Here is a 24,996-nt window from a genome sequence, read left to right as displayed (position 1 = left end):
CTGTATGCTGACTCATCACCCCTTTTAATGCAACTCACTACCGTGGAATTGTCAGCGTACAGGAGGGATGCTGTAGATGATATTATTGTCGCACTGAGCCACACAGTTGTAGGTGAAAAGTGAGTAGAACAGACCTGTGCTGCTCCGTTACTGATGGAGATTGTGGAGGAGAAGTTCTTACCAACCTTCACTGATTGTGGTCTGGAGATGAGGAAATCCATGATCCAATTACACAGTGGGGTGTTGAGTCTCAGGTCTTGGAGTTTGCTGATCGTTTTTGGGGATGATGGTGTTAAATACCCAACTGTAATCGATAAAGAGCATCCTGATGAATGCATCTTTGCTGTCCAGATGTTCCAGGGTTTTGTGTAGAGGCAATGAGATGGCATCGCCGTAGACCTATTCCTATGCTAGGCAAATTAGAACAGATCCATGTCACTGCTCAAGACGAGCTGATTCTGGTGGAAACACTGTTAATAATGTGTGGCTGGCCTTCCCCCCTGCTGATAGTAGCTGAGGCTCCTTCCCCTTGATTCCCCAATAAAGGCAGCAATGCCATAACCCCTCCCCCAGAACAAGCTCGGGTCTTGGGTCAGCAGCATGAGACAAGCCTTCTGTTTATGGTATTAAAAGCCAATCAGTCAGGTAACTTCTAGTCTTTGGAGTTATTGATAACTCATTAATTTTATTACCATAATATTTTTTTGGAATGGACAAGTTGCTGAGACCAGAGAGGCTGGAAATCGACCTGCGATCATCAGAAACATCTGACAAGTTCAAACACTGGCTACACCGCTTCCACATATTTCTGCAGGCCTCCACTGTGATCCTCCAATCCGACGCAGACAAGCTGTTCTCACAGGTTGGGCACCGTGTTTACCCGATGGTCAAAGACTGCGAGACAATCACCGAAGCAATGACTTTTTGGCCCAGGTGAATAAAGTCTATGCCAGGCACATCCTAACCATGCAAAGCAGCAACCTGGGGAGTCGATCAATTATTACCTTAGGTCCTGCGAGTCCTTGGATGGGCCTGCGGCTGCAAGGCCATATCAGCTGAAGAGTACACGGAGGAGCTGATCTGAGAGGCCTGTGTAGCAGCCATCAGATTTATTACACTCACCAGCGACAGCTAGAACAGGGTGAGCTGAAGCTGCAGAAAGTCATCGAACTGGCTAAAACAGTGGAAGAAGCCCTCCGCAACCTGGACTCTTTTTGGTCCGATAACGTGGTCGCCGTGTGGGGAATGTGGGCATCGCCATCTTGGGACACAGGATCACAGGCCGCCCCAAGCCCCGACCTGACTACGGCCATCACCGACAAGCACCCGAAGTACTACTTCTGTGGCCAGCAGAAGCACCCCAGGAAGCACTGCCCAGCGAAGGGCATGGTCTGTTCTGGCTGCGGGAGGAAGGGACACTATGCGAAGGTATGCAAATCCAAGCAACCTTCTAACCCAAGCAGTGCTGTGTGCGGGCAGTGGGGACCATCACCATCTTGGACGACGTCATTTCCAACGAATACAACAGCACCTTGTGCACTCCACGGGGGCCGGCATCTTGGATGATGTTACTTACGACGAACAACAGGACCATGTGTATGCTGTGGGGCTGCCATTTTTGGTACCACCATCTTACCAGACCATGAGCCAGTACAGCGGATCATGCGGGGATTCTACTCTAGCTTTTGTCGTGCTTGACCTCATCTGCTCACCAGGTCAATGATGGACATAGAGGTAAATGGGCACAAGACGGGCTGCCTGTTCAATAGTGGGACCATGGAAAGTTCCATCCACCCTGTCATGGTGCAGCATTACTCCCTCACGGTGAGGACAGTGTGTTACAGAGTCTCCATGGCCTCTAAGTCCCACTCGGCAGTGATCCGTGGCAGCTGTGTAGTAACGCTGGCACAGAGTACAAAAATTTAAACTCCTTGTGATGCCACAGCTCTGTGCTCCCATACTACTTTCAGCATCACCATGGCATATGTTGGACCTCATTCACCCCCCCACCCCCCCCCACCTCATGGTCCACAACCAACAGTTTTTAATACTGCCTGTCCTCCCCTCTGAACATGTCCAACCAGCAACCCATGATCCACCCACCGGCTGTAACCTGAGGGCTCTCCATCCTCTGGATTTCCCCTATAAGCCCATCACCACCAAGAGTAGGTGATGCAGCAATGGCCTTTATCAAATCAGAGGTGAGATGGCTCCTGACTAAGGGGATCATTGATCCCAGAACCAGCCCATGGAGAGCACAGGTAGTGGTGGTTAAGAGTTGGGAAAAACACTGAATGGTTATTGACTACAGTCAGACCATGTACAGGTTTACGCAACTGTCCCCCCTCCCCCCACATAGCCGACCTGATAAACCAAATCACCTAATCGCGTGACTTTTCCATCATTGACTTAAAGTTAGCATATCACCAGCTCCCTATCCATTCGGAGGACTGCCAGTATACCATGTTCAAGGAAGATGGCCACCTCTACCACTTTCTGAGGGTCCCCTTTGGGGTCACCAATAGAGTCTCCATCTTCCAGAGGGAGATGAACACGGGCTGCCGGCCACATTCCCCTACTTCGACAATGTCACTGTCTGTGGCCATGATTTGCAGGACCATGACGCCAACCTCCAGAAATTTCTCCCGACAGCCAAATGTCTTAAACTCACCTACAACTAAGATAAACATGTATTCCACACCTCATGTCTGGCTATACTCAGCTCCATCATGGAGAATGGAGTCATTGGCCCCGATCCCAATCACAAGCGACCCCTCTTGGAGCTCCCACTCCCCCACAGACTCATGGTCCTGAAAATGTGCCTGGGGTTTTCCTCCTATTATGCCCAGTGGGTCCCCAACTATGCCCATAAGGTCTGCCTCTGTGTAAAGGCCACCTCCATTCCCCTGTTGGCAGAGGCCAGGAGGCCTTCAACCTCATCAAAAGTGATATTGCCAAGGCCACAATACATGCAGTGAATGAATCCTTCCTGTTCCAGGTGGAGAGTGATGCATCTGACATTGCTCTGACCGCCACACTTAACCAGGTGGGCAGACCTGTAACAGTTTTCTCCTGCTCCCTCAAGGCCCTGAGATCTAGTACTCCTCCATCGAGAAGGGGGCTGTGGTAAAGCACAGTAATGCTGTGATTGGCTACTGCTGACTGGTCATGGCTCCTGAGACCAATCCTACCCACAACCCCCTGCATGATCCCCTTTCTGTTTTGGCAGGATCAGTCGATGAGGCTGGCTGTTGCTCCAGTCTATAGTCAATAAAAGCCTATCGGTTTCACAACATCTGTCTTTTGAGGTAATTGATGATGCATCAGAGGCCCAGGCCATCATTGAGGTGGTAGGGCACTGGAGGCACTATCTTACTGGCAAACTATTTGCCCTGCTGACTGACCAATGTGCAGTCACTTTCATGTTCAATAAGAAGCAGTGGGGTAAAATCAAGAACGACAAGTTTCTGAGGTGGAGAATCAAACTCTCCACTTACAACTATGATATTTGTACTGGCCCAGAAAGCTCAACGAGTCTTCAGATGCCCTGCCCCAAGAGACTTGCGCCAGTGTGCAGATGGACCATTTACAAGCTCTCCACAATGACCTCTGCCACTCTGGGGGTTGTCACATTTGTGGCCCGAAATGTGAAGTTAATAAAACATTAAACACAAGTTTTATCAGGTAAACTTCTCCGAGTCTTTTTATTTTCCAGTTTCCTTTGTTCTCCTGCTTGTGTTCTTATCTCTCTCTCCTACCACGTGACCTCCGGTACATCTCATACATATTCATTATCATGACATCCCTCCTTTAATCAGAAATAAACTTTACCTTCACTTACCAAAATCCCTCGGAAACATACAAACATCGTAACTAATGGTAATACTGTAACTCAACTACATAAAATTTACTTCCTACAGCACTCATACATGCACTTTATGATATAAGATTAAAATACTGTCCCAAAGTTCTTATTAAAACTATGGCACAAAGTCTTCGTATCGTTTGGGCACTTTCCGGTTTCGTTTCGGCCTGCCTGCGATATTGTCGTCGCTTCTCGGTTGTTCACTCTCAGCGTCGGAAATACTGCTCGCCTCGGCTTCGGGTGTTTCTGGCGCTCTAGTCACTTCATCAGGAGTGCTGGTAACTGCCTCTGGAACATCATCAGGTCTCTCAGTTTCAGCATCTCGTATTGGCCTTTCAACCTCTTCGCTCGATGTATCGCTGGACTAGTACCTTTTTACACCTGATACATTTCTCTTATACAGGATTCCAGTTGGAGACTTGACTGTCACCATACTGCCACTTCTGGATACGACAGTATAGGGTTGATGGTAATAAGGTGTGTCTAGCTTACCACCAGTTTCATGCCTCACTAGAACATTATCTCCTGGCATGATGTCTGAGTACTTGGCTCCACGTTTTGAATCTGTGTACAGCTTTGCTGCACCTTTCTTTTCAGCATCGTGGTCCCTCATCTCCTGGTCGTCTCCGATTTCCTTTATTTCTGGCATTTTTGTGCAGATTTTTCTCCCAAAAAATGCTTCTGCAGGACTTTTTCCAGTGGTTGCATGAGGCGTTGCTCGATAGACAGCCACATAAGATAGCAATGCTTCTCGCTAATTTTGTCCTGCGTGTGCAATCCTCAATCGTTTTTCAATGGACTGATTTTGTCTCTCTACTTCTCCATTGGCTTGCGGCCATTTCGGAGTTACTTTATGATGGTGGATACCTGTGGACCTCATGTATTCCGCAAATGTCTCTGAAATGAATTGTGGACCATTGTCAGAGTATAATGTAACAGGTAATCCATATCTTGCAAATATCTCTGCCAACGCTTGAATTGTTTTTTCAGTGGTTGTGGACTTGAACACCACGTACTCATAGTATCTGCTGTAGTAATCTATCACTACCATAATTGATTCACCCGTCGGTAAAGGTCCAAGAAAATCAACAGCTACGTCGATCCATGGTCGTCGGGAGTTGCGTACTCCGGATCGGTTCTGGCGGATTACTCCTACTTGTGATTTGACATCCGTGACAAGTTTTAACAAATTTCTCTGCGTCCTTATCACAACCTGGCCACCATACCTTGGTCCTGAGGTTTTGCTTGGTACCAACAATACCTAGGTGTCCTCCATGCGCTAAGGATACGATCTTCGGTCTCAATCTTTGCGGAATCACCAATCTGCAACCTCTCAATACACACTGTCCGATGCAACAAAGTTCGTCTCTAATGGGAATGTAAGCCTTGTGAGTACACTTGTCCCATTGTCCACTCTGTATGCATTCTCTTACTTACATGAGTTCTGGATCACGTTCGGATTCTCTCTCGACCTCCTTCGTAGTCACAGCTTTTGGTGTCGACTGAATAGCTACGAAGCGTACAAAGCTCTCTGTTTCAGTTCCCAATTCTGACTTGGATTGTCGACCACCATCCTTCACCAATCTGGACAGCGGATCAGCAATGTTTGCTTTCCCTGCAATGTGGATTACTTTATATTTCTAGGGTAGTAGTCTGAGTACCCATCTCTCTATTCTGGCACATGGTTTGGATCTAGGTGCATAGATCACCTCTAATGGCTTATGATCTGTGATGAGTTCAAATTCAATGCCGTATAAATATGCATGGAACCTCTCACAGGCCCATACAAGTCCGAGGTGCTTCTTTCTCTGTCTGAGAGTATCTTCTTTCCACATCTGATAACGATCTGCTGGCATAGGCAATGATTCTTGGTTCTCCATCATGCATCTGGACCAACACAGCTCCTAAACCAACCTGGCTGGCATCCGCTATGACTTTGGTTGATGCCGCCGGATCGTAATATCCAAGAGTTTTTGCATCTGTCAGGCTTTGCTTCAGCGCTGTGAACGCTTTCTTCTGCTCAGATCCAAAATGAAATGGTACACCTTTCCTGGTTAGTTTCCTTAGTGGTTCTGCCACTGTAGCGAAATTAGGAATGAACTTTGCACAAAAATTAACCAATCCCAGGAAACTCCTCACCTCTGTTGCGTTCTGAGGTGCACATGCCTCTGCAATAGCTTTCACCTTGGCCTCTGCAGGGTTTAGTCCTTCCCGTGTAAGTCTGTGTCCCATGAAGTCCATTTCTGACACACCGAACTGGCACTTGTTTCCATTCACGGTAAGCCCTGCCTCCTGTAGTCTAGATAGTACACGCCTCAACTGTTTGTCATGCTCTTCCTTCGTTGGTGCATGGACTATGATGTCGTCAGAAATGTTGGCAACTCCAGGAATGCCTTGAATCACTCGATGGATTTCATACTGGTAGATCTCCGAAGCTGCATTAATTCCAAATGATAGTCTCTTGTAATGATACAATCCACAGTGAGTCACAAATGTTGTTACATCTCGGGAACCTGGATCCAGCTCTAATTGATAATAGCCCCATTTCAGATCAATTTTTGAGAATATCTTGCTGGTAGTTAGTTCTTGAAGTATTTCCTCCACTGTTGGTATAGGGTGTCGTTCTCTAATTATAGCTTCATTGGCCATTCTCATGTCAACACATAGTCTTATGTCACCCTTTGGTTTGGGCACAATCTCTACTGGTCTGACCCATTGTGTCGAATGTTCCACCGGTTCAATAATGTCTTGTTCGATCAATTCTTTAATTTTGTCTTCGACTTTCCCACGAAGTCCAAACGGAGTTCGGCGCATTGGTTGTGCCTTGGGTTTGACCGTTTCAACTACCGCTAGCTTCAATTGTCGACCTTTCAGCTTTCCTACTCCTTGGAAGACTGCGGGGAATTCTTGCTTCATATCCTCGTATGACTGAATTGAATGACACAAGCTCCAATATGAAGTATTGCCAGGTCTTGCGCTGTGCTTCTGCTCAGCAATGGTTCTCCCCTCTCTTCTATGACCATAAACTCTGCTTCGGTGTACTTATCTCCAGCTTCAACAGTTGCAGTAAAACATCCAATGGTCTGCAATGGCTTGGTTGCTGTGTATGGATACAGTTTCTTGGAACACTTCTTTGAGGTACAGATGATCTTTTTCCTTTTCAACTTCTCCCATAAATGTCGATCAATCACATTACTGTCACTGCCTGAGTCTACAATGACCTGCACTATCACTCCACCAATGATCACTGGGACCTTCTCATGACGTACTTCATTCAACGTAAATTGGTAACAACTCTGTTCCTCCTGGGCATCATCATCGTCACTGTCTATCTGGCGAATGGTATCTTTCTTTCCAGGATACTTTCCTTTCCCCCAGGCTTTGCCTTTGGAAGTTGTACTCTTCCTCTTCTGGTCTGCATTGGACTTGCTTTTGCACTTCTTTGCAAAGAGGTCCTTACCTCCACACTTTCTACAAACTTTGCCTTTGGCCGGGCAATATGGGTTTTTTCCAAAGTGACCTCGGTTTCCACATCGATAACACTCCACGTCCTGTGTTGACGTATATCTTGGCTGGTTATGGTGATGTGAGAGCCTCTTAACTTTCTGGCTTGAGTTGTCTTTCAGGGTCATGGTATGAAATTGCCCTTCAACAGCCTCTAATGCAGCAGCAATGGTTAAAGCATCGGTGAGTTCCAACTCACTCCCTCTTTCCAGTAGACGTCTTCTGAGTTTATCTGATCTGCAGTGCTGTACGACTTGATCCAATAATTGGTTGTCCAAATCAGCTGGCATGTAATTGCATCCAACAGCTAGCTGGCGTAGTCTCGTCACGTACTGAGCAATTGTCTGGCCATCTTCTTGTCTCGTTCTCCGAAACAAATGGCGTTGAAATGTAGCATTCGGTGTCACTACATAGTGTGCATTTAATGCATCTACCGCTTTCCGGTACTCATCCTTTCTTCCAGTATTCAAAAGTGTCTTAAATGTTTCCCGAACTGAGGGTCCTGCAGTGAAAAGAAGTAACGCCCTTCTCTGCGCTTTTTGTTCAATTGTACCGGTATCTAGAAATAGGCCACGACTGTCGGCGTAGGATTCAAATTCTTCCAGCCATGCCTTCCACTTTACACTTACAGTGCTAGCATCACCCGTTGGGTCAAAATGAGCAATTCCACTATGTGTTAGAAAGTCACCGTCTGCCCCAGCCATGAGGAAATATTCCAGCCCCAAAAGTACTGAGTCAAAGAGAAAATTCTTATCACCTTGAAGTTGTCTGTAATCTTGTTTAGTCTTTAATTTTCTTCAAGCTTCTTTCATCCTCGTCGCCAATATCACATTTGTGGCCCGAAATGTGAAGTTAATAAAACATTAAACACAAGTTTTATCAGGTAAACTTCTCTGAGTCTTTTTATTTTCCAGTTTCCTTTGTTCTCCTGCTTGTGTTCTTATCTCTCTCTCCTACCACGTGACTTCCGGTACATCTCATACATATTCATTATCATGACAGGGGTCACCAGGTTCTTTCATTTCATCAAAGCCCACAACCTCGCCAATTCGGTTGAGGACATCAGGATGATGACCAGAAACTGCCAGGTCTATGCTAAGTGCAAACCACACTTCTACCAGCCAGACAGGTCGCACCTGATTAAGGCCACCTGCCCCTTCAAGTGAGGATGAATTATCAGTTGGCTAAAATGATATTAAACCAAAATTCTTTCATTCCTTTTATGGTTAATAATCATTAATTTGGTATAATTGTGGAATTTTAAAAAAGGGATTGTTTTTTGGGATCTGTTTTTTTGACTTTCAACCAATTGAAATGTAAGTATGATTTCTACATAATACAATTTTTTCTTATTATCAACTTAAATTTTATTTAAAAAGAAAGTTAGGGAGGAATTTTAAATTACCAGAACAGAACCCATTTGAATATCTAATAACTGATATTTTTATTGGAAGATTCATTCCCAAAATGTATATTAAATTACAAGAGACTATTCTGAAAAAGGATTTATTCAAATCCAAATCCAGATGGGAAAAAGATTTAAATATACAGATTCAAGAAGAAGTATGGTCAAAATTATGCTACAAAAGTGTAACTAATACAATTAATGTTAGATATCAAATGGTACAATTTAATTTTTTACATCAATTATATTATATTCCATACATATTACATGGAATTAATTTGAATTGTTCTAATCAATATTTTAGATGTAATAAAGAAGTAGGAGCTTTCCTGCATGCAGTCTGGCAATGTGAAAAGGTAGATATGTTTTGGAAGGATATAAGTATTTTATTGGGACGAGTTTTGAAGACACAAATTTTGAAGGAACCCAGAGTATTTTTATTGGGAGATATTTCCCAATTGAAGTTAGATATTTATCAAAAGAAGTTTGTAAGTGTAGCAATAGCAAAGAAATCTATAGCTGTAACATGGAAATCAGGTGATATTGTGGGGTTGAATAGATGGCAAATGGAATTATTAAATTGTATACCATGAGAGAAAATAATGTATAATTAAAAAAATTAACCAGAAAAATTTGATAAATTTGGAAACCCAATTGCTATGACTTTACCTGCAGCATCTGCCTCTTCTTCACCCAACCTGCCCTAATTAGTTCATGGTTTAAGATTGTTATGTAAATTTATAATGAATTAATTAAAAGGTACAAGTTTATTAGATGGGCTTTTCCTTTTTTTTCCTACTTTTTTGAGGAGGGAGGGTGTGGGTGGGGGTGGGAGAAAATATAAAAATTTGTACTCTTTTTGTGTCATAGTTTTTATTATTCTTATGTTATGGATAAATACTGTATATGGTTTGACGCAAATGAAAAATAACATTTATGAAAAAAAGAACTCTTGATCAGGCACATGGACACAAGAAAAACACAAGGTTACGGGTGTGAGGTCAGGAAGGTTCAGATTGATGAGTAGGTTTATGTTGGCACAACATCATGGGCCAAAGCACCTGTACCGTGCTGTAATGTTCTGATACACAGCTTGTAATAATCACATATTTACAAGGAATATAACAAACTAAATATGTATAAATATTTTGGAATAATTTACTCATTTCTTTTGAAGGAGACCCAAGGTTACACAATACCATTCTTCAATCTCACAGCCTGCGGGAAGAAGTTACCTCACAGCCTGCAAGAAGAAGTTACTTCCCAGCCTGGCCGTCCTCATTATGATGCTCCCCTACTTCCTTCCTGGTACTGGTAGGTCAGACATTCTGTGTGCAGGATTGAAAGGTTCCTCAATAATAGTTTGATCCCTATTTGAACAACACTCCTGGAGAATGTAGTGTTACGGACAACGTGTAATGAGCACCAATAGACAATTTAGTGTCATTGATAGAGCGAATCAATTTAATACACCTTAATTTTCCACAAGGGATGGACAAGCTGTTGAGACCCAACCACCTTGAAATTGATCCCCAGACACCCGGAGCTGCCGAATGGTACGAGCAGTGGATCACCTGCTTCACAAACTTCCTCGAAGTTGCAGTGGGCCAGGTGGACTTGGATGAGAAGAAACACAAGGTCCTACAAGCTAGAGTGGGCCACTGAGCGTACCTGGCAATCCAAAACTGCACAACCTACCCAGAGGCCATGACTGAGCTCCGCAACCTCTATCGATCCCGGGTGAATGAAATGTACTCACGGTATCGACTGGCCTCGAGGAGACAGCAACCCGATGAGTCAATGGACAAGTTATTCCAACCACTGTACAACCTGGGGAGAGACTGCTGGGGCACTGCTACAGCCCCCTATGCTCATAGCCCAGTGTGTGGAGGGGCTGGTCCGAGATGTCAGCAACTGCTCGAGGATGACAAGCTGCCTCTGAAGAGACCCTTCCAGCTTGCCTGGACCCTCGACTCAGCCCAACGCCACACCGACAAGATCACCAGTAAGAATGGGGCCTCCATGTGTGGACCATGGGTGCTGCCATGTTGGGAGCCAGTGTCACAGATGGCCTCCGCAATAGCGAGCCACGACCCCACTGATGCTGCCGCCAGAATTGGACACCCGAGGTGCACTACTGCAGCCAGCTGAAGCTCCCCAGATGACCCTGTCTGGCTAAGGAGGCGACCTGCTCAGGGCATGGAAAGAAAGCGCATTACCAGTGTGTCAGTAAGTTGTCCAAACCCTCCCGAGTGAGCAGAGCATTGTAGACGTCATGTCTGGCCCCGAACCCAGCATCTACTCCGCCTTCCTGAGTGACGTCATCTCCACCTTCCACCGCCCGGTCGACATCACTTCCTCCTTCTTACTCCGATGCAACAACTTGGTCAACATGGAGGCTGCCATCTTACCGGTTGGGCCTGCTCTCTGACAGTGACGACAAAGACCCAGTCCTGACCTCCGTGTCCCTGAACCAGTGCAGCCCTCATCCGATCACCCACTCGATGATGGAGATCGAGGTAAATGGGAAAAGAACGAACTGCCTGTTCGACAGTGGGAGCACAGAGAGCTTTATCCACCTGGATACTGCCCAGAAACTCTCTCTCTCTCTGTCAGACCCACGAGTGGCACCATCTCTGTGGCCGTGAAGGACCAATCTGCAGAGATCCGGGGGTACCGTGTCGCGTCGTTAACGATGGGGGGAAATATGATAACTTTCATTTATTTGTGATGCCACAGCTCTGTGCGCTGATATTCCAGGGCCTCAACTTCCAGAGCCAGATTAGGAGCGTGACTATTGTGTTCGGAGGACTGCAACCATCCATAACTGTACATTATTTCCAACACACAATCTCTTCCCCTGATAGTTGGCCCCCACCTCCGGTCTCTCCACCCTCCGCATATCCCCTTTGTCACTATTCGAGAACCTGACCCTGGACTGTCAGCCCATCGCAATGAAAAGCGGGCGCTATAGCCGAGGTGCAGCAGCTCCTGGCGGAGGGGATCACAGCTCCCAGTTTGAGCCCGTGGTGGGCCCAGGTCGTGGTGGTCAGGGGAGGAAGAAAATTCTGAATGGTGATAGATTACAGCCAGACGGTCAACCGCTTCAACCAGATAGATGTTTACTCCCTCCCCAGATAGCCAACATGGTCAATAATATAGCCCAGTACAAAGTGTACTCCACGATTGATCTGAAATCAGCATACCATTATCTCCCCTTTCACCCGGGGGACTGCAAATACACTGCCTTCGAAGCAGATGGCAAACTTTATCACTTCCTCCCCTTTGGTGTCACCAACCGTGTCTCAGTGTTCCAAAGGGAGATGGATCAGATGGTAGACAGGCATAAACTGACAGCGACCTTCCCCTTCCTTGACAATGCCACCATCTGCAACCATGACCAGCAAACCTGGCGAAATTTCTCAGCACAGCCAAGTCCCTGAATGTGACTTTTAACAAGGAATGTATGTTTGGTACCACTCACCTGGCCCTCCTTGGATGCGTTGTGATACATGGTGTCATTGCCCCCGACCCCGACCACATGCATCCCCTTATGGAGCTCCTGATACCACACAACCTCAAGGCGCTGAGATGGTGCCTGGGGTTCTTTTCTTATTATGCCCAGTGGGTGCCCAATTATGCTGATAAAGCCTACCCATTAGTAAGGTCCACGCTTCCCCTTATCGGCAGAAGCCCAGGCGGCATTCAACCAAATCAAAGGAGACATCGCTAAAGCCACAATATATGCCATGGATGAACCCATCCCATTCCAGGTGGAGAGAGCTGCCTCTGACTTTGCACTGGCTGACACTCTCATCCAGGCGGGCAGGCCAGTAGCATTTTTTTCTGCACCCTCCACGGCCCCGAGACACGGCACTCCTTGGTCGAAAAGGAGGCACAGGCGATTGTTGAGGCCATGCACCACTGGTGTCACTACCTCGCCAGGAAAAGATTTACCCTACTGATGGACCAGCTTGTCATCGCCTTTATGTTTAACAAAAAACTGTGGGGTAAAATCAAGAATGACAAGATCCTCAGGTGGAGAATCGAAGTCTCCACCTGTAACTATGATATCCTGTACCAGCCAGCCAAGCTCAGTGACTCCCCAGATGCCCTATCACGGGGGATGTGCACCAGCATGAATCTCGACTGCCTCCAGTCCTTCCACAATGAAATCTGCCACCCCGGAGTCATGAGGTTGTTCCACTTCATAAAAGCCTGGAACCTCCCGTACTCCATTGGTCCCTGACCAAACGCTGTCGGGTCTGCGTTGAATGTAAACTGCAATTTTTCTGGCCCGACAAGGCCCACCACATCAAGGCCACACGCCCTTTCGAACGACTGAGCGTCGATTTCAAGGGACCCCTGGCCTAGACCAATAGGAATGCCTATTTCCTCAACGTCATCGACGAGTTCTCCAGATTCCCATTTACCATCCCCTATCCCGGACTATATTCATAGTGATCGGAGGTCCTCGTTCATGAGCGACGAGCTGTGGCAGTATCTGTTGGCTAGAGGCATAGCCACTAGTAGGACCATAAGCTATAACCCCAGGGGTAATGGCCAGGTAGAGAGAGAAAATGCCACCTTGTGGAATGCGATCCTCCTGGCCTTTGTCAAAAGACCTGGTGGTGTCTCACTGGCAATGTCCATGACATCCAATCCCTCCTATACACTGCTACAAATATAACGCCACATGGACGCATGTTTTCCTTCCCCAGGAGGTCGGCGACCGGAACCGCTCTGCCATCCTGGCTCTCATCTTCGGGACCCGTCCTGCTGAGGAAACATGAGAGGGGCCATAAGACTGACCCGTTGGTGGAAGAGGTGCAGCTCCTGCACGCTAACCCTCAATACTCCTACGTGTAGTACCATGAGGAAACAGTCCCTGTCCAGGACCTGGCATGTGCCAGAGACACCCATCTACGCCCCGGCCCCAACCACCACATACACACACATCAGCCCTACAGGGACTTGGTACAAGTTAGTGATGCCCCTCCCCAGGCACCCAGATCACATGCCTGGGACTATTGCCCCAATGAGCTGACTGCCATGACTGCCCCCACAGACAACCAGACCCCACTCCCTATGGCAACAGCCTTGCCCCCCACCCCCGTCTCAGCAACGGAGCCAAGCAGTACGCCCCCGGCGGAGCTGCGCAGGTCACAGAGGCAGATGAAGCCACCTGACCGGCTGAACCTCTTACTGTTTTTAAAGAGGAGGGTGAATGTAGTGATATGTATATATGTATACACTGCTGCTGCTCTGTGCATAAGTGGTTGACCTGCCCACTACTGATGCGACCCCTTGTAACCCCTCCCCTGTGACCTGGCCAGAAAGGGTGACCTCCCCACCCCTTTCTATTCATTCAAGCACATGGAGTCAAGCCAGCCAAAATCTAATATGTATTAAAGCCTATTGTTCCTCACTCAGTCTTTGGAGTCATCCAAAGTGCGTATCAGTCAATCCACCGAAAAGGCCCAATTATTCCCAAAACAACCTTTGCTCGGAATTCCACAGAATGGCTAGCCACAACAGCTGCTTCAAAAAGCTGTTTCCTCGAGGTCCTGCCATCAGAATGGTTCCCCCCTCGCAAAATCACAATGTCTTTGCAAATGTATTGAATCTGGAACAGACTGTGACAAACCTTCCCTCAGTTCTTCCAATGTATTGAATTGTCGCTGGGCTGTGACTTGTGATGGTGCTTGTGTGAAATGTTAAATGTTAACTCTGACCATTCAGTTCCTCCTGCCTACACTATCCCTTATATTTTACTAAAACAGGAGCTCGTAATAGTAGTGAGTAGAGGTATAAGAGAACAGTGAACTTTCGGCTGCTTTGATGGTGGTCCTCTGTGTTGACCTGGACTATTGCACCACACAATGATGCAGTCAATTGTGCTCCTGGTAAAGGTGGTCAAGATGGGGGTCGGTAGCCTTGCCCTTCTCAACTACCTTAGGAAGTGTAGGTGCTGCTATGTGTTCCGGACTCAGATGGGTCCAGAATAGGTCATCCTTCACTACACACCAAGGGTGACATGTGGCATGAGTCATGCCAACTCAATGCACATTGATCTTAAAGGGGACATGAACACAATTTCTTCTAATCCTCTGAAGGTTGATGCACCAGCTGAGAGGTCTTCTTGACTCAATCACCTTTCACCTTCTCAGTAGGGATTGAAGGTCCTGTCATCCTAGGTGTCTATTTTACCTGTTGCTTCTGAAGGAAGTAATTTTCATCGTTCTACATTTATTCCTGTGCAAGTACAAAGGCCTGAGAGGGGATCTCTTGCTTCATCCCAGTGTGGAGCCAGCATATTTCATTTTCAGTCTTTGCCATATTTGCAATGCTACTTTCAGCCACCTGGTGGCGACAGTGCACTCAGGTTTCTCAAACCTCCAGCAATGATATAGCCAACCAAATGTTACAGCTCTGATATTGCCCGAAAAGATGATCAGAGCCCCCACCTGCAGAACCCTCTGGATTGCTTCCCCATACCTCTTCCCATTCCTGCTGGATGAATGTTACAGGTCACAATCAAAATCAGGATTTATTGTCACGAGCAAGTCATGAAATTCGGGGTTTGCGGCAACATCACAGAGCAAACATTCATATTATAACCATCTTACAACATTACTATAAAAAGTAAAGTAAAATAAAAATAATAGTGCACGAAAAGTCAGGCAGTGTCTTTGGTTCATTGTCCATTCAGGAATCTGAAGGCAGCGGGGAAGAAGCTGTCTTTGAGCCGCTGAGTGCTCGTCTTTAGGCTCCTGTACCTTTTTCCCGATGGTAGCAGAGTGAAGAGGGTGTGGTCTGGGTGGTGGGGGTTCTTTGAGGATAGAGGCTGCTTCTTTAAGACACCGCCTCAGGTCGATGTCCTTGATGGAGTGAGGTCTGGTGCCTGTGATGTCGCAGGCTAAGTTAACAACCCTCTGGAGTTTATTCTTGTCTTGAGAGTTGGCACCTCCATACCAGGCAATGATGCACCAGCCAGAATGCTCTCCATGGTTCACCTGTAGAAGTTTACGAGTTCTCGGTGACATATTGAATCTCCTCAGACACCTCACAAAGTATAGCCGCTGCTGAGCCTTCTTTGTAATTGCATCAATGTGGAGGTTCCAGGACAAATCCTTGGAGATGTTGGCTCCAGGAATTTGAAGTTCTTGACCCTCTCCATTACTGAGCCCTCGATGAAGACTGGGTGACATGTTGATCTGTTCACAGAAGAACCCTTACAGCACTTGGTATTTTGTGTCAAATTTTTAAAAAAAACTTTTTCTACCTGATCAGATTCAGTCTCCATTCATCATCCACAATCTCGTACTGTGGTGGACAATTCATTATTAATAAGAAATGTGCTGTATAATTGCTTCTGTGTTTCTGGTGGGCCTTCCCATATTTTTGGAGATGTCAAATATTTAACCCAATGATTTCCCCAACAGTTTTATTTTCAGACTTACAGAGATTTGATGCTGGGATCTGGAACTCAGCGAGCTGAGCTGCATCAGTGGGAGAAAAGGAATGGTCAACATTTCAGGTCAGAACCCTTCATCAAGGCAAAGTACAGAGGTGAGCTGGTCAGTGTAATAAGGACAGGGGGGGAGGGGGGTTAGCCAGGGGCCAGAGTGGGTGAAGGATGAAGGACAGATGTGGACAGATGGGGAGACAGAGGCCAAACAAAGGGAGAGAAGGGGATCAAGTTTACTCTTAAAATTTATTTGATCCTTTGCCCCAAGCTATGCCTTTATCTTACTCTGTAAGGTTGACATATTTAACCTTCCTTGACTCATTCTCTCCCTGAACTATTCACTCACTGCTCCAGGATAATTGTGAAGAACAAAAGATTGCCTGGATTCCTTCCATCATGACCGATGGTCTCCTCACATTCACAGCATTGCTCCTTCCTGACCCACAGCCTCCTCCTGCTCTACTGCATGTTGTCTCTGCACCCCCACCCCCATTCATCCAAAGTACGGCCAGCCACAGAGACTCTCCCACTTCTCTGCCCAACTCTGTTCATTGACTCGTTCACAGTCCTTGTCACTACTGCAATCACAGCAAAAATTTAATTAAGTTAAACAAGAAACTCTGCAGACTCTGGAGTTGAACGCAACGCACAAATATGCTGGAGAAACTCATCAGGTCACCCAGCAGCTTTAGGAAGTAAAGGGGAACCAACATTTCAGGCCTGAGCCCTTTGACAAGGTGTGAGCAAAAGCAGGCAGGTGCCTGAATGAAAAGGAGGAAGGAAGGGGCAGGGTGGAGGAGCACGCTAACAGTCACGTCGAGTCACATTCATTTGTTGCTCATACTATAAACCTTGCAGTGTACAGTGAAAATGAGATAGCGTTTCTCTAGACCATGGAGCTGGTTATTTACGTGGAGAAATTACCTCAGAAACTTTTTATAAATAACATATCACTTATAAATATCAAGCTACTTCCTGTGTCCCCAGAGTTCAGAAGCCTCACAGCTTGTGGGAAAAAGCTGACTCATAATCTGGTCATGAGGCCTGAACACTTCCCTATCTCTTCCTGGATGGCAGGAGGAGAACAGATTGCGGGAGGGGTATGTGGAGCCATTCACGATGTTTATGGCTTTCCACAAACAACGGCCATTATAAATGTCCATCATGGCAAGGAGAGAGACCCCAATAATCCCCTCAGCAGCAGTCTTGACTATCCGCTGCAGGGACTTGCTTTCTGAGATGGTGCAGTTCCTAACCAGGCAGTGATGCAGTTACATTGGATGCTCCCCTGTAGAATGTAGTGAGGATGGAGGGTGGAAGCTAGACTTTCTTCAACCTCCGCAGGAAGTAAAGGCATTGTTGGGCCTTCTTGGCAATGGATCTGGTGTTAGGGGACCAGGAGAGATCCTCCACCAGGTGCATGCCAAAGAATTTGGTGCTCTTGACTACCTCAACGGTGGAGCCATCAATGGTCAGTGGAGACTGGTATCCCCCGGCTCTCCTGAAGTCGACCACCATCTCCTTTGTCTTGTTGACGTTCAGGTGTAGGTTGTTGTCTAACCCTGACAGTTAAGAGATCATAGGGGATACAGGTGGTGGGGGGGGGGGGGGGAGAAGAGAAGAAAGCAGAGAAGTGATGGGGAGAGGGTAGCTCTCTGATAGGAGAGGGAAGGGAATAGGATGAGGAGTTGGAAGAAAGGAGTAGAGGGATAAGGAAAGAGAACGAGATAGGGGACAGGTTTAATCGGAGTTGGAAAGTGCCCAGATGGAATATTAGGTGTTGTTGCTCCAATTTGCGGATAGCCTTGGCAGTGTCTGAGGCCGTGAATATCCCCACCCCTATGCACGCTGTTGAGTTTTGTTTGTTGTGCTTGCATTTGGGTTGCTTTGCTAGATAGTACGCTTAAAAAAAAACCTTTTGACTGAACCCCGGTATGCATTTCAATAAACTTTAATTCAATGAAAAGCCTTTTTGATTCTTGAGTCCTGGATCATGGACCAAAACTGACCTGTTTAAACCCAGTTACTTCTTTACTCTTTTTGTCCTTTTATTTTCCTTTTTAAAGCAGTAATGCAATTTTAATTTTTTTTTAAACTCCATTTCTCTTCAAAGCTATTGCAGAATTTACTTCAACATGCTCCTTCCTTCAGTTAATGATTGTCTGAAAATGTTGGATGAAGATTAATGAGTTCAGAGTGGCAAAATAAACGTGTGGGGAAATGGGAGCACATAAGCTGCAGATACTGGACTCTAGAGCAAAGAATTGGTGGAGGAACCCAGCAGGTCAGGCAGCATCCGTGGGAAGGCATGTTGGGTGATGACCTGAACCATTTCTACTTGACCTGCAGTTCATTGTCTGTACGAGCTGAAACGGAGACTTGTAACAAAAAAAGCCTGCAGTTCCTCATCATGTTATGTGTTCCTTAAAATAATTCACGATTCAGCATTCTTTTACTATCATGTAATAAAGTAGGAAATATAATATTACAGAAAATTTCCTTTAGTCTATTGTAATGCAGATAAAGATTCCCCATCAGCAGAAATTGCCTGGCACCCCTTTCAGCCAGAGAAAGAAGTAAAAGAGGGTATCACTGTGCTCATGGATTCACCTCCAGTATCCCCACAGCCTTCACAGCCACACAGCCTTCTGTCCAAACTAACGGCATCCTGAGCTCCAGATCTAAACCTCTGACATGATCAGGAAGCCCTCAGTGCCCTCTCGCACCTTCCCTAATCCACCTTCAGCCAGTCTCATGCCTGTCTCCAGCAGCCTGCAACCTGGTACGAGTCCCTCGACTGCAGTTGCCAGCACTCCACAGCATTTGAGGGCTCCTTGCCTTAAGTCGCCAGCAGCCCACCGCCTGTGTGTTCTTCGACCTCAGAGAGCCTGGCTGGTCCGTTGCCATGGTCACCGTTCCATGGGTTGTCTGCGCTGCTTCTCCTTCTCAAGCGGGGGGGTGGGGGGGGTAACCTCCTCGTTTTTTTTTTGGTGGTGCCCTGTGCCAGTCCTCCACTTCCCCAGAATCTACAACAACCTCAGGCCACTGCTGAACACAGGCCGCTACTGGGCCCAGGCCCCGTGGTCGCAGGACTTTAAAATAAATCACTGTCGGCTACTTTAACAGGCAGTTTGAAGCCTGTACAGAGCCAATGGCAGTCGGACGGGCAGTTCGACCCCGAGGGGGAGCACTGTGTGTCCGCTTCCTGCGGGTCCACACCAGCATCAGAACTGTCATGACCACAGCTCTGGCATCACCGCCATTTGTTGTCAGAATTTAATGTTACCCTTTGGAAATTACTCTGCTGCTTGCTAGTGCTTTAAAATATCCGTAACCTGATATTCTCATGTGTTTTCAACTATCTACTGACTGATTAATATTTAGAATTGAAGATCCCAATTGCTAAACACAATCTACTGGAGGAACTCAGCGGTTCGAGCAGCATCAGTGGGAGAAAAATAACGGCCGATGTTTTGACCTATTGTTGGCTTCTAATCCCATTGCCACGTTTCGGTCTTGCTCCAATGTTTAATCACATCTCAAATCTTTGGGTAACTCTCACACTGTGGTGATGCAACCACTGAACCGTCGGTGACTGCCTGCGCCCGTCCTCATTCCTGCACTGCTGCCTGCAAGGGGCGGCCCATTGTACCTGCAGGGAGGTAACCTGGTTCCACCTACTACCTGCCAATCACTGGCCCCATGTAAAGGCTCCTGCCGGCCCTTGGGCAGGAGTAGAGCACACAGAGCCAGAAAGGATACAGAGCCTTGTGTGCAAGTTTTAAGCTAATTAAAGCCGGTAGTACAGCCCTCATAGTTTGTGCCTGTTTGCACTGCAGCGTGTTACACACAAAACACTGCACTTTAGTTCTCTTATTGCAGAACCATTGCAGCTTAAGGCGGAGTCACCGTTCCTGAAAAGCACGCAAACAAAGCTTTTCATCTTCTCTCAGTGCACGTGACAATTCATCAACATTTAATCATTTCTTTCCCTCTCCCTCCCTCTGTATTTACCAAATTACAAATTTTACCAGTTCTGATGAATGGTGAGGGGCTTGGTGTTTTAACTAATATGCCATGCTTTGAGTAGGTCTGTGATTAGATTCCTTATTCTTTTGACCTACTTTGGGTTGAGAACTGCTGATCTCGAAGGTTGGATGAGCTGGATGTTGAAACTGGCGGTGGGTGGGGGGGTTGGGGTTGTGTGGTGCAAGCTAAGAGGTGACCTGATGCTCCCAGAGTTTCTGCAGAATGTTGGCCAACAGCGAAGTCAGCATGGACGCCCAAAGCTCTCTGCGTTTGTTTTGATTTCGTTATTGGTCCAGTCAGGCCATCTGGACCCACAGCTCCAAGGGGAACTGCAGGCTACAGGTAAGTATTTGGATACATAGCCACCTTGTTGTATGAAGGGGATGGACTGAGTGGCGGGTCTGACATATCTGTAGTTCCAGCTGGAGCCCAGCTGCAGAACTTGAATGTGATGGGATCCCCAGCAGGTCTGAGGGAATCACCGCCGTGATCCTGCGGCTGGTGGATCTGCCTCAGGAGAATGTGTCGGAATGTCACTCACACGGCGTATAAACGTGGATGTAATGAAGAACTGATTGCACCTTGTGGTACGACTTCTACACACTGCCGCACCAGCAACTTGATCAGCTGAGATTCCTGATCTGGGCTTTAGCAGGAGAAAGGTAAGCTCGTCTCTGTGTTACTTTTCGTGTGAATGATTTTAATTTATTAATAATGGTGCAATGTCTTTTTCATAATCTATTCAATTTTCAAAATGAGATGTAGAGAACAATTTTAATTATTAAATGTGAGAGAGACTACAGGGTATGGAATCTCGAGCAGACAAGACTTGCTAAAGGAACTCAGCAGGTCAGACAGAATCCATGGGTAGAAATCATCAGTCAACATTTTGGGTTGGGACCCTTTATTGAGACTAAAGTAAAAAGGGGGTAATATTGCACATAGAGAATAACAGAAAGTAGGAGCAGGAGAAGGCCATTCAGCCCTTTGATCCTGTTCCACCATTCAATATGATGGTGACTGATCTTGCCTCCTCAGTACCCTATTTCTGCTCTCTCTCCTGATCCCTTCAGCCATAAGGTTGCATCCAACTCCCTTTTGAATATATCTAATGAACTAACCTCAACAACCTTCAGTGGCAGGGAGCTCCAGAAGTTCACAACTCTCTGAGTGAAGAAGATTTTCCTCAGCTCAGTCCTAAATGGCTTCCTCCTTATCCTCAGACTGTGACCCCTTGCCTTGGTTACAATCTGAGGAGGAGGGGCCAAGGGGGATCAGATATTGGACAGAAGGTGGGAGACGTGGAGAAAGAGAGACCATGGGGGCAAAGTGAAATTAGAGAGAAAAGTAAGAAGAGCAGTAGGTAAAGCAGAAATGGGAAAATGTGTCGGAATGTCAAATACAAGGTGCATAAACGTGAATGTACCATGAAGAATCAATTGTACCTTGTGATACGACTTCTGCACATTGCCTTCTCCATGGACTGTCAGTTAGTCATGATGGAGAAGCTTGTGTGGTCCTGAGATTCCAAGAATGATGCCAATTGGAGCTCTGCTCCTGGTAGGGTCACCCATGGCGGTAAGGTCGAGGGTGAGGACCCTGACGAAGAACAATCCAACCAAGTCCTCAACAGTGGAATAAGTGGATGAAGTTACTCTGAACTCAACAGCTGTGAAGGTGGACGAAGGCTGCAACAAATCCATCAGTTCCAATCGTTATGGTTTCCATGCCATTGGAACAAGTTGGTCGATTTGTGAGGTATCGTGTGCTTCTTGGAGGGCAACACCAAGTACAGGTTAAACAAATACACGCACAGGCGTCTTCGCTCGGAGGGCCACTTTCCAAGATTGAACATAAGCCACTTGAGAGCCCATAAACAGATCAATGGAATGAAGACCATCACCCTCGACCTTGAGGGATAAGCCACAACGACATCTCGCTGCTGCATCAGCAAATGTTGATCAGTTGAGAGCTGCTGCCTCCTGTGAAGACTGGTTGTTGGTGGTTGACCTTCTGTTATTTGCCTCAGTAATCACCAACAGAAGAAAAACTGTCAGAGACAACATTAGATCATTGAACAATGCAGGCCCTTTGGCCCACCATGTTCTGCTGGCCCATGAGAACCAACTTCCACATTGATCTAACCCTTCCCCACCTCACACCAATAAACCATTTTTTTTTACATCCATGTGCCCATCTAAAAATCTTTTAAATGTCCCTATTATACCAGCCTCCTTTACCACCCCCTGCAATGAATTCCAGGCACCCACTACTCTCTATGTGTAAAACAAAACTACAAAACTACTTCTGACATCTCCCCTAAAATTTCCTCCGCTCACCTTGAACAGTCGCCCTCTGGTATTGACCATTGATGCCTTGTAGAAAAGGTCCTGGCTGCCCACCCTATGCCTCTTATCATCTTACCCACCTTTGTTAAATTGCCTCTCATCCTTCGTCACTCCAAAATGAAAAGCCCTTGCTCGCTCAACCTTGTTTTCCAACCTGATGAATCTTCTCTGCACTCTCTCCAAAGTTTCCACATCCTTCCTATAATGATGCAACCAGAACGACACACAGTTCTCAGTGGGGTCCAACCAGACTTTTAAGGAGTTGCAACATTCCTTCATGGCCCCTAAACTCAATCCCCTGACTGATGAAGGCCAGCACACCATAAGCCTTCTTCACCAGCCTATCAACCTGTGGTAACTTTGAGATATCTATGGACCCTGGACCCCTAGATTTCTCTGTTCCTCCACACTGTTAAAAATCCTGCCGTTAATCTGGTACTTCAAGTTTGATCTTCCAAAGTGCATCACTTCACACTTATTCCGATTGAACTCCATTGACCATCCCACCACCCAACTCTGCATCCTGTCCATATCCTATTGTAAGTTACAACAACCTTCTACAGCATCCACAACACCTCCAACCTTTGCGTCATCTGCAAACTTGCTAACTTACCCTTCCATTTATAAAATATAATCACCAGGGTCGCAGAACAGATCCCCACAGGACACCACCATCCAAGTTCCCTTGGATCCTGTGACTCATGACTTTCTGGATGAGCCGACCGTGGGCATCCTTGTCAAATACCTGACGAAAATCCACATGCACAATCCTACCTTCAATTTCTTTGTCACCACCTCAAAAAAAAAATTCATTTAGGCTCACAAGGCATAAGGTGCCTCATAAAGCCAAGCTGACTACCCCGAAGAAGTCTATGCTTCTTCAAATGCTCATAAATCCTGTTGTTGCTTTTCTACGCTCCCAATAATTTGTTCAACGTGGAGAGAATCTGTATAATTCTAACAAGTTTTATTGATACAGTTAAACAATAACAGCAGCAGCACAAAAATCATACAAAATTATGTATTAGTTTGCACACCCACTGACTTTCCCCCCAAATAATTAAAGAAGAGGTAACATCCAGTCTTTGCTGGTCAGGTGCTTCTCTTTTTTTTTTGAAAATTTTATTTTTCAATTTCCAAAATAAACATACAATCACATCTGAAAAAAACAACTCTTTTAATGTTTTTACACCTTCTTTTAGTGTAATTCACTTTTCAGATACAAACACTATGTTGGCCTTACTCACAATTTCCTTCCCTCCCCCCAGAACTTTAAAAATTCTTTCTTCTTCTTTGGCTTGGCTTCGTGGACAAAGATTTATGGAGGGGTAATGTCCACGTCAGCTGCAGGCTCGTTTGTGGCTGACAAGTCCGATGCGGGACAGGCAGACACGGTTGCAGCGGAAAATTGGTTGGTTGGGGTTGGGTTTTTCCTCCTTTGCCTTTTGTCAGTGAGGTGGGCTCTGCGGTCTTCTACAAAGGAAGTTGCTGCCCGCCGAACTGTGAGGTGCCAAGATGCACGGTTTGAGGCGATATCAGCCCACTGGCGATGGTCAATGTGGCAGGCACCAAGAGCTTTTTTAGGCAGTCCTTGTACCTCTTCTTTGGTGCACCTCTGTCTCGGTGGCCAGTGGAGAGCTCGCCATATAACACGATCTTGGGAAGGCGATGGTCCTCCATACTGGAGACGTGACCTACCCAGTGCAGTTGAATCTTCAGCAGCGTGGATTCGATGCTGTCGGCCTCTGCCATCTCGAGTACTTCAATGTTGGAGATGAAGTCGCTCCAATGAATGTTGAGGATGGAGCGGAGACAACGCTGGTGGAAGCGTTCTAGGAGCCGTAGGTGATGCCGGTAGAGGACCCACGATTCGGAGCCGAACAGTAGTGTGGGTATGACAACGGGTCTGTATACGCTAATCTTTGTGAGGTTTTTCAGTTGGTTGTTTTTCCAGACTCTTTTGTGTAGTCTTCCAAAGGCGCTATTTGCCTTGGCGAGTCTGTTGTCTATCTCGTTGTCGATCCTTGCATCTGATGAAATGGTGCAGCCGAGATAGGTAAACTGGTTGACCGTTTTGAGTTTTGTGTGCCCGATGGAGATGGTGGGGAGCTGGCTGATGGAGGACCTCAGTTTTCTTCAGGCTGACTTCCAGGCCAAACATTTTGGCAGTTTCCGCAAAACAGGACGTCAAGCACTGAAGAGCTGGCTCTGAATGGGCAACTAAAGCAGCATCGTCTGCTCTTGTGTCTTAGTGTGAGCTTGCAGGTGCCTCAGATTGAAGAGACTGCCATCCGTGCGGTACCGGATGTAAACAGCGTCTTCATTGTTGAGGTCTTTCATGGCTTGTTTCAGCATCATGCTGAAGAAGATTGAA

The 24,996-nt window shown here is 46.5% G+C and overlaps 1 long non-coding RNA gene across 1 annotated transcript in view; it reads left to right on the top strand.

The window, feature by feature from the left end:
• The window catches only part of LOC138758831 (uncharacterized), a 90,117-nt gene extending 80,042 nt beyond the window's left edge, over window positions 1-10,075 (top strand). The window contains exon 5 of the long non-coding RNA XR_011354498.1: window positions 9,952-10,075. This is a non-coding gene — a long non-coding RNA (uncharacterized lncRNA). The remainder of the gene's footprint in view (window positions 1-9,951) is intronic.
• The last annotated feature ends 14,921 nt before the right edge of the window (window positions 10,076-24,996 follow it).

This window comes from Narcine bancroftii, chromosome 3 (genome assembly GCF_036971445.1).
Source record: "Narcine bancroftii isolate sNarBan1 chromosome 3, sNarBan1.hap1, whole genome shotgun sequence".
NCBI lineage: Eukaryota > Metazoa > Chordata > Chondrichthyes > Torpediniformes > Narcinidae > Narcine > Narcine bancroftii.
The sequence above is the reverse complement of the archived record's forward strand: the minus strand, read 5'-3'. Positions and strand labels throughout refer to the sequence as shown.